This window comes from Crinia signifera, chromosome 7 (assembly GCF_055691185.1).
Source record: "Crinia signifera chromosome 7, ASM5569118v1, whole genome shotgun sequence".
NCBI lineage: Eukaryota > Metazoa > Chordata > Amphibia > Anura > Myobatrachidae > Crinia > Crinia signifera.
The window spans coordinates 117,780,888-117,796,056 of NC_139223.1; the positions used below are offsets into that span (position 1 = coordinate 117,780,888).

A 15,169-nucleotide genomic window follows, 5' to 3' on the forward strand; every position below is an offset into this window, starting at 1 on the left:
CTTGTTTAAGGAATGAGCCTCCCTGTAAACATCAACATGGAGTATGTACAGCAGCGCATAAAATGCAGGTGTGTCTCTGGGGCATGTCACAGTTTGTGACTGCAAACTTTTATGCAGTTACAATGGTTCCAGCATCTTTTTTCCAGTGGTCATATTTTGGAATGGCATGGTAACCCGATGCGTGTCTAATGGTTGCGTCTTTGTATGCAAGCAGCAGATCAGTGTCACTTATTATGTCCTACACATTAGCATATCTTTGCACAGCTGCTGCTTATACTCAGATGCTGCTTATACATTTGCAGCTGTGAATGCATTTGTGTACATCAATCAGGCATTCTGTGCTCTGGCAGTGGCTGATTTTGCTTGAAGCCTATAGACGTAGAGCAGAATCAGCCTATATTACCATAATAGGTGGAAAATGCTATCCAAGCTGCCGAAGATAGCCCGTGTGTAATACAATATTCCCCTATATCTATCCCGGTTGTGGTATGGTCAACCACCCTTATTAGACCTGGCTGAGTTAGATGCGTAAAGAAACCCAGCGGTCGATATAGTGGCACTGTCAGTAACGCTATTTAGACTCCGGCAGATAACTTGCAGGACCATGGTCAATGGACACATGGTCGACTGGACTTTTTCAGGATTTTTCGGTGCCTAACGTCACATGGACCCACATGGCTTGCTGTGCTCGCCAAGCTCCAGGCACGGTACCTGCCCCGCTCTTCTCAGCACACTGTCATCCATGTGTCCATCGACCATGGTCCCACCGATTGCCGCCAGTGTCTAATTAGCATTACGGACGTTCTAAAGGCTGCCGATGTGTCTAACTCAGCCGAGTCAACTAAGGTCAATCTAAATGCCGTTTACCCAGCGTCCAAATACCATCTATGCATGTAGCACACAAGATGCATTTTTATATTCTCTTTGTGTCCTATTCTCTGGTCACACTGCCTTACTAGTGCACTGATTGTACAATGAACCTACTTACAGTATACATTTTAAATTGTCAAGTTGCTAGACTGTTGTTTTTCTGATTTATCAATGTAGAATGTGGTGAAGCATGCAACATGTTTTAGTGTTCAGTAAGTAATAAGGGTTTTAAGACCAAATGCATGAGAAATGCTGCTGAAATTCTAACAAATAAGCATCTACAAATACATCAAATAACTGGGAGTAATGTATCAAACTTTCTAAACAGAGGAGAAATGAACAAGTAAAGAAGTTGCCCATAAAAACCATTCAGCTTTTCCAATCATTCTATACAATGTATTTGATTATTGCTAGCTAGAAGATGATTGTCTGCTTTGAGCATCTTCTCCATTTGTCCCCTATTTAGAAGGTTTAATACATATGTATGTTGTGTCTTTTACTTATATTCATCATAGAGTTGATGTCATGTTTCCATGTGTTTTCTGTTCTGTTTCTTCCTGGAGACTGTAATATCATCAAGCCTCTCTGCTCCCTATATATGTCAGGTGACTGGTTGCCATGCTAATCACATGTTCCTAAACAATCAGTTATTTATAAGTGTACTACAGGGGGTATTCAATATGGGATTCGTTTGTTTGAATACGCTGATAGTCGGCATTTCTGGCCATTTTCGTTTGATCCGACAATAACTCTAGAGTTGGAATTCAATGTTATGGCTGTCAAGTGCCGGAAAGTCCGTGGAACGACGAAAACAGCCGCAGATTGACAAAAAACATCTGTAAATCAGCAATCCACAGCCGTTTCCGAAAAAACAGATCTGACATTAGAAAAAGTTGGATCTGACACCCTTAAATGCTGTCGTTAATGGCAGAATTGAATAAGTGAGTATTGATATTTCCCCTGTCGGGAAATACCGGCACATATTGATAACCCCCTATGGCTGGGCATACACTAGAGTGATATCAATACAATTTGCTGTATGACAAAATGTGCTCACACAGGATGTATGCGACATCTTCTCGTTGGCTGGATTGCCGGTCAGCCTGATGTGTACATGGCCTACGAAGTATTACAATTCAACGTAGTATATTTAATAAGCAGTGGCTTTTCAAAGTCACCACATATCGGTGATTCTGGCTATAAAGGAATGTTAATTAAATTATTAATAATCAGTACAGCAATATACCCCATTGTGTTGTCATACAGTTGGTAGTAATTAGCACTGCAATATACCCCATTGTCATACAGTTGGTTTATGTTAATAAAGAACACATAATTTTTAAGGGGATCGTAGATTTCATTTTGTATGTATTTTAGATTTACTTTAATGATATGTAGTCGGTGAAGGAGAACTTTGTTTTTATAGAAAATCTTATGTGCAATTATCAAAAATAACTGCAATTTCCCCTCTGATGTGAGCTCATTATACTGCTCAGTTAAACACTTGGAAATTATGTACGTAATATAGTATAAGATGATATGTTTTCAAGCTATAATTTATAAGAACTCTTTAAACCCATACTTATCAGAAAGAAATCAGAGGTTCTGTAATTGTATGGGAGATTTTAATAATGATCTAAGCAGCAATAGGAGTGGTCTCATTGCCTCTTCTCAAGCACCTGTTCTATGGGGAGAATATTGAAGCACCGATATGGAGGGGTTTTATCATTCCCTGTAAACAGGACAAATGGAGATTTTCTCCATAGTAACAAATCAGATTTTAGTACTTATTTATAGAATATACTTGAGAAATGGGGTGACATTTAATGGAGTTAGATTTGTGTTTTTTGGCGATAAATAGGAAACAAAATGGCTTTTTCGCATTTTTTTCACAAATCGCCCATGAAAAATGCACAACGGGCCGGTTTTCGCATTTTTTGTGTGCGATAAATCGCACTTTCTAAAAGTGCACAAAAAAATTCGCATTTATTCAGCATCCAGATGTTTTCGCACAGAAAAGTATACAAATCGCTTATTTAATGGCATGCGCAAACGGAAATCGCACTTTTGAGGTGTCTATAAATCGCACTTTTTTCAGACCAGGTTCTAATGGGCAAATTGGCCCAGAACTAACTTTGGTCAAGTGCACAAATGGTTCATTTGCTCACTGGTGTCCTCATTTTTACTCATAAACTCCCCTACATATACCCCAACATCGTTAAGGACACCTGTGAGGGTTTTAGACATGGAGATTTTGTAGAGTGGTTTGGAGTTGGCTGTATGTGATTATACCCATTTGAAGGAGCTGCGCAGGAGGAGGGAGGAAGCTGCGCACCAGATCCAGGTACCCTGCCTACTGCGTGCTTCACGTAGGTATCGTGCTAGGCTGTACCTGGACTCCCTCTCGGATCAACAGGTTGTGGGGATATTTCGGCTGAACCGCATTAACCTGTTGGACTTATATGAGCAGGTGAGAGATGATTTGGACCCTTACGGGGGGGGGGGGGCAACTATGCAGTGGGTGGCGTTGGTGGTCTATCGGTATCCGCCACATGGAGGCCAGGAAGGACCTCTGGTGGAATAATCCTCTTCAGCGTTTTCTCATATGTGGTATGAGATGTGTTTTGAAGTTCCTCCCCCAGTGCGGGTAGCCTCTTTTACCTCAGTGGCCATTTTGGCCTTCAGGTGCCTCTTGATGTCGTTGAAGCGCTTCTTGACATTTTTGACACTGCGCTTATGGTTGCTGACTGCGTTGACTGCCTGAGTAATGGACAGCCACATGGCCCTCTTACGCTGTGCAGTGGACCTATTATGGTGTTTCCCCAGCAGCCGTTCATATACAGGGATAATGGCCCTGACTGATGTTGCATTCTCTTCATATGCAAATCGGACCTTCCAGCCACTTTGGGTGCGCACAGTATCTCCCTCCACCTCCAGCTCCTCCATGGCCATGTCCGCCTCCTCCTCCAGGCCAGTCTCCCGCTCCTCCTCCTCACCTCCATCTCCTCACCCCAGTCGACCTCTGAGATGTGGCCCTCCTCCTCTGTCTGGGTGATGAACACATCCTGGGTGAGAGAATGGGATGGGGATGCCAGAGGGTCCTCCTCCTGCTGGGCCTGCTCCTCCAGGGCCTGTGCTAGCCTTGCTGTGGTCATGCTGCCTGCCACACTGCTGCCTCTCCCTCTGGCACTGCTGCCTCTCAGCATACCTCTGCTGCCTCTCCCCCTGGCTCCTCTGGTAGTGCTGGGTGTGACTGGCCCCCTGCTGCCTCACCCAACTCCCCTTTCACACTTCACTCCGCTCACTGCAATACCTCCTCTCCTCTCCATTCTCATTACTCTCTTTCAAAGGTCAAAATGGCATCTGTGCCCCTTTATATAGGGGGTGTGATGCATAATGTAGGGGACTTAGGAGGGCCAATAGGTTAGGGGGTTCTTTGGCATGCCAAGGCAGTGTTGTAATTCGCATTCCGTTTGGTCCAAAACTCGCACATGACCGGCGGAATAGATCGCACTTTTATGTGTCATAATATCGCACAACACCGCATCTCTTCGCACTTTATCACACTTTTTTGCAGCTTATTCGCATCCAGGGGTTAAAGTGAGGGGAAACTGGGTGGAACTGAGTTCCACCACCTCTAATGGTAGGGGGAACTTAGTTCCACCTCTAACAAAGGAACAGTAATTCCAACAGAAAAGCTTGGTCCCAGCGGCTTCTTCTTCCGGCACGGCTTATGTGATGTCATACTATCACCGCCCCTGAAGTGAAGAAGTGCCACTAAGAGGAGCAGGCTCTGTGCTGAAGAAAGGGTGAGAGGGGGCTGAAGGGACACAGAGGTGGGGAAGCTGCTGGAGGGACACAGGGCATGTGATTGCTGAGGGACATGGACAGTGAGCTGCTAGAGTAACACAGACAGATGTGTATAAGCAGCACTACTATGGACATTGGGGGTAATTCTGGTTCAGTGAACCAGATCCCATCTTGCGAATGATGGTATGCTGGCCCACCATTCGCAAGGCATGTACATCCGCACTGGGAGGTGGGGCACACATTTATAGTTTACAGAGAGTGTAAAAACACTGGTCCAGGCTCCACCTAATGGGCTGGGGTGGGGGGGGGGGGGGTCAGTGCCAGGGGAAATGAGTTCCACCATCTCTCCAGGACCACTTTAAGCCCATTTCGCAGTCCGTTAAATATGCAAATGATAATTCCCGCATGGGTGACAGAGCTGCGATTCGATGTGTGACACTGTTCTGTAAGTCAAAGTGATGCTTTCTGTGTAACATGGAAGTTATTTGGATGTTTTCTACATCATATGAAAGTTGCTGTGATGTTTTCTGTTTTATATACAGTCACTATGTACAGTCCAGTGATTTTCTCTGCATTACTGTATGGTTATTCCGGCATATTGGGCTGACATTCGATTCGATGAACTGTCCCATGCACATAGGTTTGTAGTCGGAGGTTGGGCGGGCTGCAAATATGTTCAGTCATAGATGGAGCTGTCAGCAGCACATGGCGGTTGCTATTTAGCACCCATGATATATCATAATAATTTTCCTGCCCCCTGCTCCAAGCTCACTGGCAGATACATGCGATACATTTATCACATGTAAATAATGGCATATCAAGTGCCAAATTGTATATGATCTCTCCTGGGGAGCTGCCGGGGGAGATTTAAGGTGCCCATACACAGTGAGATTTTTCCTGTGCGTTTTGAACTATATTGCATCGCATCGGATCGCATGCGATTTGCATGCGATGTGATGCGATTTGAAAACAGTACAAAAAGTATGTGCAGTACTTTTTGTACTGTGCAATGAGATGCCCGTGGGACCGCGCATCGCATCATACGGTGCAATTGTATGGGCACATTAAGAGAAATCAGGTTCAACTTGTCCTTAGGACAGGTTGGACTAGTGTATGGGGGGGTCTTTACTCGCTGTATTGTCTGATGGTCAGTGTTATGTTCTCTAAATTGTATCATATTATGATCATGGTGTTGTTTATTGCAGTATGTGGCAGTCGGTGGGATGCTCTCTTGAGTATATCACAATCACTTTGATTCTATTTGCATTATATGGCCATAAAGATGACTTTTCTGCATTATTTTGTGATCACTGATTTTCTTCTGCATTATATGGTGGTCATAGCGATATTCTCTGCATTACATCACAATGCACTGATAATCCACAGCCAAAAGGATTGCAAGTTATCTTGCTTAAGAACTGTCATTATTTACAGTAACATCTTCAAAGGAGTGACTGGTAAATTTCCTGGATGGGAAATGGCTAATCTGGACTAGCATTACTTCACTGCTATAACAGTAACGTAACAACATAACTGTAATAGCACAACAAGTGAAAAAACTGAAGAATTAGCGCTTGTGGTGTTCTCAATTAGAACTCAGTTCATGTGAAGGTAATCACAAAGAGTTAATGTCACCAAAAGCAGGTATCCATGAATCAATGGGATAATTCCTGGTAGGGTCCTCAAATAGTCAGGTCCTCAATGGTGGTTATAGTATGAAATGACACAATAAAAGAAATATAGTGCAGACCTTCTTAGACAAATCAATTTAATATAGATGTGCACTTACAATTTCTATGCTTCATAAAAGCATGTAGTCGCCCATTAAAGGTTAGGCTTGCCGAACATGTCTATAACATTCGAAAGGGCCTTACTACCCATACGCTGTCTGAGCACTTTAAGAATCAACACCAGTCCAAAGAGTGTAACCTGATACATTTTTGGGGAATCCAATTAATTACCCCTAGATGGCGTACAAGGGACCTAGACAAAAGGCTGGCACAAGCAGAAATGAAGTGGATTTACCGTTTGAACACCCTTGTTCCCGAGGGGTTAAACGGGGAATTTGAATTGAAACATTTCTTGTCTTAGTCCGACCTGTTATTTACTGCTTTTTAACATCTTTAAAAATACTTTTAATATTTTTAATATTTTTTAATATTTTTTAACAAAAATATTTTTATCATTATTACTTATTTCTGATTGCTGCTAAAAATATCTTCATTATAATACAATATTTATGATACTGCGAGAAACTTGATATTTTGTGGCTGCTATAATATATTACTTATGCTGCTACAATTCATTTTTTAAGTTTTTTTAGCAATTCTCTGACCATCTCTCCGAGTTTTTATGAAATGACATTGTTTTTGAAATTACACAGTTTATTTATGTTTATGTTTTTACCCTCCAGTTCCCTGTTTTTTTATGCTAAATTATTGCACCCACTGTTGCACAAATGTTTATATTCTCTATACACAGTGGAACGTGCGTTGGAACGCACCAGTTGTTACTGGTGAACCGCACGGCCATGTCCCGTCTATCTGAGGGCGGAAGTACCCCCCTCGTATTACCAATAGAACCTGAGTGCGTATGGAACGCACGAGCTGTTCCGAGATGGAACGCACGGCCATCTTTTATTGCGCCGCAAGGCGGAAGCATCGCTGTTTGGTCCAAATCGGACACGGTATATAAGGAACTGGAAGGGCATTATGTGACACGCTGCTGAGGAAGGACCTGTTAGGTCCGAAATGCATTTGGCGTGTCTCACTGTTTAAATCGCTACAAACGGACTTGGCTGTGGTTATTCCTGGGCTTCCACTTCTCCCAGTATCCGGACCTGGTGTGAGTTCTGTGCCCCTGAACCATCTGTTGGACCGCAGTCTTGCCTTGAGCGACTTTTATCTACATGCTTTTATGAAGCATAGAAATTGTAAGTGCACATCTATATTAAATTGATTTGTCTAAGAAGGTCTGCACTATATTTCTTTTATTGTGTCATTTCATACTATAACCACCATTGAGGACCTGACTATTTGAGGACCCTACCAGGAATTATCCCATTGATTCATGGATACCTGCTTTTGGTGACATTAACTCTTTGTGATTACCTTCACATGAACTGAGTTCTAATTGAGAACACCACAAGCGCTAATTCTTCAGTTTTTTCACTTGTTGTGCTATTTGTTTATATTGGGTGATTATTGGATGTCACCTTAAACTGTTGATAAGCTGCATGTGTGTTGTGCGCACCTGTTCACAAACCATTTTTTATTTAACATAACTGTAATGTCAGTGTCGGTGCGCCCCAAAGATGAAACACTTGGGGGGAGATTCTCTAAGCTAAAAATGCGGTAAAAACCCCGTTTCCGGGATTTTTACCACATTTTGGGATGCTGTAAGCATCCCCTGCCGGGTTACCGCGGCGGGGGGCATCGCCAGAAAAATCTGGCGATGCCCCATAGAAGCCAATGGGCTTCTACCGCATCCCACCGCCGCCCTGCAACGACCCCCCGCTGCCCCGTACGGACCCCCGCCGCCCCGCATCGCCCACTCCCCCCTCACCTGTGTCCGGGCAGCACAGAGCTGTGCTGCCCGGACCTGTGACCTCCTCCCTGCACTGATCCTCTGCCGGGTGCAGGGAGGAGGAGAGCCCGGTGCAGCAGCAGCAGCGCCGGGTGTGTGAGTGAGGGGGAGCCGCCGGGACCTGCTGGGACCCGGCGACTCTCACTGCAAAGGACAGCTCTTAACGCAAGAGCTGTCCTTTGCTATAATTATCGCATATGTTAGAACATATGCGATAATTATAAATGCGAAGAGAGGCGAAGGGGGGCGGAGATTCTTAGAGAATCTCCCCCTGTATCTGCTCCCTCAGGCACCATCTAGTGGCCACCAGTGTGCACATCACTTAATTTCTCCCCATACAGGGAAAAAGCAGCATTAGCCTTTTATTATATGTGATGTTACAGTATATATTAAAATAATAAATTGTACCATTGTATTAGTTTTATTAATTATACCATTTGAATGTGTACATATTTTTGTGCTGCTCATCATCACATTTAAGTAACAGTTCATTCCAACACTGTAGCTCTATGCAGTATATCGGATTATATGGAGCTTGACCACCTCCATTATAGATGTTGATTATAGATGGCTAGGGTGTAACTACCATAGGTGCAGGGAGTGCAGCTGTTATGGGGCCCATAGCTGGAAGGAGACGATCTTCCCTGTCAGTAGCATGTGCTATATACATTTTTCACCATTGGGTGGTACAAATGTTTACTATGAGGCCTACAAATATCTAGTTACATCATTGGCTGTTGGTTGAACTGGGCAGCAACAGTGTGGTTCCCTATTTATGATTTAATAGTTTACATTACTGCCTTACAGCACTTACATTAGATCATGTTCAATTCCTAGCCATTATCCATCTACGTGAATTTTGTATGTTCTCATATGTTCTGCACAGTGTGTGTATGCATGGACTCCTTTGAGTGATTCAGTTTTCTCCCACACATATTTGTAGGTTATTTGGCTGCTAGCAACATTTTTTGCAATATAGATATGTCCAGCTTTGCAGCATTCAGCAGCGTTTGGTAGTGGCACTGCAATATGCTGCATTCAGTCACAGCCTCCAGCGTCCCCATACAAGTTATTGGACAGCGGGAGCATGCATACATGAAGGGCCATCATAAAATATGGTAATGTCTGTTTTTGTTATAAAAAGAAAATATGGTCTCTATGGGCACCTGCCCAAGGGCCTCCCAATTCTAGGGACCTTCGAGCTGGGGTAGATTGGGTTGTGGGCATCTGCCTCCTGAGCCTCTTGGGAAGCAGGTAGAGAATGCTGCCTGGTCACTCTAATTGTGAATCACGCACAGCGTGACCAGGCAGCATTCTCTTCCTGCTTCCCAACCTGCAGCTAGACAGTGAATTGCTTTTAGCATGCTGATTGGTGGATGGCTGGAATTATCTACGAATCAGAATCCAGAATTCTCTACCTACCTCTCAACCTGCAGTCAAACAGTTAATGACTGTCAGCATGCTGATTGGTGAATGACTGAGGATATCCACTAATCAGTGCTGACAGCCATTCACTGTATGGAAGCACGTGAGAGAGGTGGCATGAAATGTTTTATTTGTTTACATGTTTTTCTGTGAATAGTTGTAGCTGGGCCCCAAATGCATTGCTTTGCCTGGATAGAAACGGATGTTAATGACTAAAATATTTTCTGTTATCTGAGGCAGAATACAGTGGCGGAACTATAGCACCTCAGCCCCCGCGGTCGCGGGGGGGGGGGGGCGCTGTGCATATGGGGGCGCCGGGGGGGCTGCGGTGCTATAGTAATCCCCCCGCCCCCCATCCACCGCAGGCTTACCTGTCCGCGCGTCCCGGCTCCCCTCCTGGCTTCAATCAATGCTACGGAGACGGACCACGATAAAATGGCCGCCCCATTAAGCAGACTGTTCTTTGAAACTGTCTGCGGTACTGGCTACGCCACTGGCAGAATATGTGTGTGCTATAAAAATATCTAAATAAATAAATACCAAATAAATAAATCATAAATATGACAGTATAACAACTAGATTTGTTCATTCTTACTAATGCTGCTTTCCCACTGCCTACCCGGGTAAAGACCCGTTTTTTTTTTAAACGGTTCTTTACCCGGGTAAGAGCCACAAAGACCCTTTCCCACTGCAGCTTTTAAACGGTAAATTACCGTTTAAAAGCAGTTTTTGTCCCATTCACACTTACCCGTGTAAACCACAAAGCAACATGTTTAAACACATAGTAAACCTTGCCTGTCATTAAAAATTGACCCACAGGCCCACACTGATGACGTTTTTAGAGCACAAAAGGAGGGGGTATGGAGTGGTCTGCTCAGTGCTACAATAATGGCAGACCAAGCACATGTCTCTGCTGAGTTCATGGTTGTTTCTGCAGTTATGCTGTGTTTGAGTGTTGTTTTTGACAAAGCCTGATGCTGCCATCATAGTGCATATATTTTTGTATATGGCAGCATCTTTTACTGTGCCAGTCATCTGCCGCATTATTTCATCCTCCCCCCAAATTCTGAGGAGTTCCCTAATCTCCTCCTCTGTCCAACTTGGCATGGTAGCGCAGGATACAGCACAAAAAAACTAAAAATGTGTTGCTCTTCCTTGCTCTTCCTTGTGCTGTCTGCTCGTGATTACTTCCTGTATGTGGTGACTGTAACATCACATGCACCAATCATGTTCTTAACCTTTATTATTATTTCTAAATACCGTTTAAAGCCCTTTCCCATTGCCAAAAAATACGGCTCTTACACAGGTAAAACACTGCTTTTTACCCGGTTAACAAATACCGGTATTTGTTACCCAGGTAAAGCAACCTGGAGCTTTCCCACTGCAGCTCTAGCCCTTTAAAAAGGCTAAAAAAAACGGAATTTTATCGTTTAAGAGCTGCAGTGGGAAAGGGGCATAAGTGTCAACTTTGCTATATTGCTTTCCTCCTTCATTTGTAATATGAGTAATTAATTTCCAATATTCTGAAGGTATATTGATGAAAATGTATTGCAGATGTTTGCAACTTTCCCAGTCATTAACTTCTAAAAGATCAGTTCCAGTGGTCAACTTAATAAACAGATAAGTATGTGGGCAGTGAGGTGTCGAGGACAATACTTCAGCATTAGCTAATATTCTCCAGTGCTCTGTATTAGCAATAAACTATCCGGCATCTTGTCCATTTTATAATTAGTGTATTCCAGCAAAGTTCAAGAGCTGATTTATTCAAAATCATTTGCTATGTGCGGGAGAGGTTAAGAGCGCAGGTCACATATACCAATGAGACAACTTTCCCCACACAAATTGATTTAACTACAAAAGCAAAGAAAGGCTCTATGATTGAAACTGTTAAACCATTTAAGCATCTCCGCATGATTTGATTCATCACACGCATTATCAGCTCCTAGATCTATCCAGCAATGACATGACTGAGATATTCTCAGACATACCGTGCTATTTACATTTTGCTGATAAATTAAAGATAGCTGAAAGCACCAGAGACGTTTTTCCTAAATGACAACTGAATACAACCTAGAATATACAGAAAGATATCAAAGCATATTTCTTAAATGCAGGAAAGATATTGTCTTGCTGTGAATGTGGATCGTTATTATAAAGTCATATAGTCACTGTATTGAATATATTAACACTTGGGGGTTTGTATGAAATCTGCAGCGAGGAAGTAAATGTTTTCCAATGAAGGCACAAGCTCATATTCAAATGGTGTTTCAGAAAGAAAATTCACAAACCATTCTCTCTCTCTCTCTCTCTCTCTCTCGCCATCCTCTTTCTGTCTCTCCTTCCTCTCTCTCTCCTTCCCCTCTCTCTCTCTCTTCCCTCTCTCTCTCTCTCCTTCCTCTCTCTCTTCTTCCTTTCTCTCTCTCCTTCCTCTCTCTCTCTCTCCTTCCTCTTTCTGTCTCTCCTTCCTCTCTCTCCTTCCTCTCTCTCTCTCCTCCCTCTCTCTCTCTCTCCTTCCTCTCTCTCTCTCTCTCTCTCCTTCCTCTCTCTCTCCTTCCTCTCTCTCTCTCTCTCCTTCCTCTCTCTCTCTCCTTCCTCTCTCTCTCTCTCCTTCCTCTCTCTCTATCTCTCTCTCTCTCCTCCTTCTCTCTCTTTCTCCCTCTTTCTCTCTTCCATCATTGTTGTCCAACTAAATGTTGTGTTAGGGCCTGGTGACTGAGGGGATGGATTCAGTTGGTCTAAAGGCACTATGTCGACATCCTTTTACACTGGAATACACTGATAACTTAGGTATTTACTGTAATCATACAAAAAACCAACATGCATTTATCAGCAGGAGTAATAATGGTGCACCAACCCCCAAAAAACAAGGGTCATGGCCACACAATAATACCCCCAATTGAAATTATGCCACACAGAAGTGAGACCTTATTGACATTTTATCCAAAGGATAGTGGCCGGGATGTATCAACGCTTACCGCATCGCTGACTTCCCGTTTACGCATCCGCAGTGCCTTCTCATGATGTATTAATAAAGTTTTGCATTGCTGTTAGAAAAAAAACCCCGCCGGCTTGTACTATCGCGGCGTTTCCGGCGCGGTAGTTATTGTCATTGATTTGTAGGTAAGCTGACGCGCTGTGTAATGTATTAACATTCGCAGCGCTCAGCTATGCCTCGGAAATATTTGCCTAGTATTGCAGGCGATAAACATATAAAAAACATTACACAAGCATCAGCGGCAGGGGCTTTTGGCCAGCAGGCATTAGAGGAACTTCACAAACACATCACCCATATATACACCGCCAGCATAGCGCTATATAGCGCTATGTATAGCATTCAGGTAATCATGCTATCATCATGCTAAATAATGCTATGCTGGCTGTGTGTTTGGAAAGTTCCTCTAATGTCTGCTGCCCCTAGTCCAGTGCATAGAAAAAAACAAATTTAATAGATCTGCGCATGAGAGGAAAAATACACTTCATTGCGCAGGCGCAAAAAAAAACCCGAACAGATTCCGACGGAGGTCGGCGTTACCACGGACCTAGGGAAAGGAGAAAAAAATAATACATAACCCGGAAATCTCCGCAAAACGGCAGCGAAAGAGGCACGAAAAAAAGAACAACACTTCACTACAGAAATGCGAGTATTGATACATCCCGTCCAGTGTCCTTTATTATCAGTACATAACATGTTAGTGTCCCTTATTTACATTACAAACAGTAGCATCATCTTGGTATTTCCTCATCTTTGAGGCCACAGCTATGCCAGTTATGTTAGCCGCTACTTAACCAATATGTAAGGATTTTCGGTGAGGGAACCATTACAAATCCTTGATGTCACACAGTAGCAGCTTATTTAAAATACATTGGAGGTTTTAAAATAGGGGGCAGGGCCCAGCTTGTCCCCCCCCCCCTCACCCCTAATAGTGGTACCAACACCTGATCAGCAGAGTAGCAAGTCAGCAACCCCTTGAACTGCTGACTATTTGTTTTTCATTGTCACAGCAATTCCAGAAGCACTGACACAGTAGAGATTGCCATCATTGCCTTTGCCATTAATGACAAAAGTACAACTCTGCATCGATAGTGTATAATGATATGAGTGTATAACGATGCAATGGATGACCATTAATGTTTCACAGGCTTCACGGGTTTCAGGGCGGAGTTATGCTCCATGTCCTGGCCCCTTGGGGAAAAAAAGCTGTCCCAGGCAGGAGTCTGAGCACAGAGTGGTCTTGTCAGGGAGACATACTCAGGTACTGGCCTGTCCCCCTCCAGTGTGGAACGATCGGCGGGCAGGTAAGCACTGATGGGATGGTGGTGGCTGAGAAGGATTAGGTGGTGAAGGAGAAGTGGGGCCTCCTAGAGAAGCTGTTAGGAAACGGGTGACGGATGGGTGAGAGAGAGAGTTACATTTGGGTGGAGTGTGTTGAAACTGAAATCTAAATTGCAGTGTAAAAATAATGAAGCCAGTATTTACTCTTCCATCATTGTTGTCCAACTAAATGTTGTGTTAGGGCCTGGTGACTGAGGGGATGGATTCAGTTGGTTTAAAGGCACTATGTCGACATCCTTTTACACTGGAATACACTGATAACTTAGGTATCTACTGTAATCATACAAAAAAACAACATGCATTTAGCAGCAGGAGTAATAATGGTGCACCAACCCCCGAAAAACAAGGGTCATGGCCACACAAACACAATAATACCCCCAATTGAAATTATGCCACACAGAAGTGAGACCTTATTGACATTTTATCCAAAGGATAGTGGCCGGGATGTATCAACGCTTACCGCATCGCTGACTTCCCGTTTACGCATCCGCAGTGCCTTCTCATGATGTATTAATAAAGTTTTGCATTGCTGTTAGAAAAAAAACTCCGCCGGCTTGTACTATCACAGCGTTTCCGGCGCGGTAGTTACTGTCATTGATTTGTATGTAAGCTGACGCGCTGTCTAATGTATTAACATTCGCAGCGCTCAGCTATGCCTCGGAAATATTTGCCTAGTATTGCAGGCGATATACATATAAAAAACATTACACAAGCATCAGCGGCAGGGACTTTTGGCCAGCAGGCATTAGAGGAACTTCACAAACACATCACCCATATATACACCGCCAGCATAGCGATATATAGCGCTATGTATAGCATTCAGGTAATCATGCTATAATCATGCTAAATAGTGCTATGCTGGCTGTGTGTTTGGAAAGTTCCTCTAATGTCTGCTGCCCCTAGTCCAGTGCATAGAAAAAACAAATTTAATAGATCTGCGCATGAGAGGAAAAATACACTTCATTGCGCATGCGCAAAAAAAACCCGAACAGATTCCGACGGAGGTCGGCGTTACCACGGACCTAGGGAAAGGAGAATAAAATAATACATAACCCGGAAATCTCCGCAAAACGGCAGCGAAAGAGGCACGAAAAAAAGAACAACACTTCACTACAGAAATGCGAGTATTGATACATCCCGCCCAGT

The 15,169-nt window shown here is 43.5% G+C and overlaps 1 long non-coding RNA gene across 1 annotated transcript in view; it reads left to right on the forward strand.

The window, feature by feature from the left end:
- The window catches only part of LOC146019529 (uncharacterized), a 132,767-nt gene that overhangs the window by 3,636 nt on the left and 113,962 nt on the right, over positions 1-15,169 (forward strand). The window lies entirely within an intron of this gene.